Source organism: Octopus bimaculoides, chromosome 24 (genome assembly GCF_001194135.2).
Source record: "Octopus bimaculoides isolate UCB-OBI-ISO-001 chromosome 24, ASM119413v2, whole genome shotgun sequence".
In the NCBI taxonomy this organism is placed as follows: Eukaryota; Metazoa; Mollusca; class Cephalopoda; order Octopoda; family Octopodidae; genus Octopus; species Octopus bimaculoides.
In genome coordinates this window covers 24,493,978-24,496,242 of record NC_069004.1, presented here as the reverse complement: position 1 = coordinate 24,496,242, position 2,265 = coordinate 24,493,978, and positions in this window count along the sequence as shown.

The window sequence follows — 2,265 nt, the reverse complement described above, 5'->3', positions numbered from 1 at the left end:
TATGTATGCATGTATATATATATATGCATGCACGTAAAATGCGCATATATATTAACAAATATATATTCATACATGCGTACACACACACACACACATATATATATATATATACATGCATACACACACACACACTCACACACACACAGACACACGTACACATATAAAGCAACTGTTTGTGTAAAAGAGTTCAGACAAACACATCTATATATAACACCCACGCCTGTTTGTATGTACATAACGAAATGTCTACAATTATGGCAAAGACGGCGATACTTTCAGAAAGTCGTTCACATCCATGCTAACAACATTCTAAACCAAAACCTATGCAAGACTGCTGTGTCTTGTTTGGAATTTGTGTTCTTTAAAACTAACTGCGTACGATCGTAAATCCCAAAATTTATGGAATATTGTAACTGCTGAATGTTTTTAGTTTCGCCAGAGATTTTCTCTGAAATTTCACAATGACATAAATTTTGCTCTTGCCACTTCTTCTGTAGATATTAATTATTATTTAATAAACTCATTAGCTATTTGCGATTTCAGTGTATGAATAGACTCTGAGATTCTATACATTGCTGACTGAGGTATCGGTTGCTATTTCTAACGAAATGTCTGTCATTGACAAGGCTAAGGAAGGTCGATATCATCTGAATTGGCTGTTCCGGAGGCCGCAGTGTACGTTTAACGCCTGCTAGTGATATAAACACGCATGCTTTTATGCACCACAATTCAATAAGAGAGGACGTCTCGTATATATATATATATATATATATATATATATATATATATATATATATATATATATATATATATATATATATATATATATATATATATATATATATATATACTGATAGATAGATAGATAGATAGATATATGTGTATCTATGTGTGTATGAATGTATGTATGTATATATATGTGTATGTATGTATGTATGTGCTTATATGTATGTATATGTATATATGTATATATATATAATCACATCCATTTTTATGCACATATGTGTGTGTATTGGTGTGTATGTATATGTGCATGTATATATATATATATATATATATATATATATATATATATATATAATACAAAGAATATATATACATGTATACACACATATATGTACATACTTACATCTACATGTGTATATATATGCATATCAGGGTAGAGGACGTTAGAACAATGAACTACAGACAACGGAACGAACACATAGGAAAACGGAAAGCCACTTGGAATATTCCTTCATCAGCTGCCTCTATTCTAACCTGACGTTTCGAAGATAAGACAGAACGTACTCTAGAATAGTTTCTTCCTGAGTAGTGGATCAACCCACTACACAGAGGATTCCAAGGTGGCAAACACAAACGAAGACAGGAAAAAATGGACAGTGAAAACAACATTCAAAAGCCGTACGGCCAAACGCGAATCTGAGGTAGAACGCTAGTAGTTCGTCTTGCCTTCACAGCGGCTGGAGTGAAAAGAAAGCTGACCACAGGTCACACGAGAGCAGAGAGGATGGTGGAGATATATATATATATGTTTATATATGTATATATATATATACACACACACAGAGAGAAAGAGGAAAAGGGAGAGAATCATTTAGATAAGTACATTCACACACATGTATATATCAATTTAAGTACAGTCCTGTATGTGTCCATGTATGCACATCTCCATTCATACAATTTTGTATTAACACATATATGTGCTTGTGTGCGCGCGCGCGTTTGAGCGTGTGTGTGTGGGAACGCGTGGGTATGTGGGGGGTGTCTGCGTGTCTGTGGCTATGTTGATATAGAAGCCATAGTCACGTATCTGTAATCTCAATATGAAATGACTAGATTTTTCTTTCAAATACGCTAGAAACATTGATATTAATTATTATCTTTTAGAGATTGTATTAGCAAAGGCGCCGTGTCATAATGTATAATGTATCTAGTTTAGCACGCTTGTATATCTAACCTATACTTTTAATTAGCTTAGTGAATACACGCACACAGCCACGCACGCGCACACACACACACATACACACACGCACTTGTATATATGTATATATGTGTGTGCTTATGTTTATATATATATATGCACAAATACATAGATGTATGTGAAATGGATTCTCTCTGAGTATGTGTTAGTGTATAAATATATATTTGTGCGTGTACATGTATGCATACATACGTGTGTATTTGCGAGAGTGTCTGCGCGCCTATACATTTGCGCGCGTGCGTGTATATATATATATATATATATATATATATATATATATA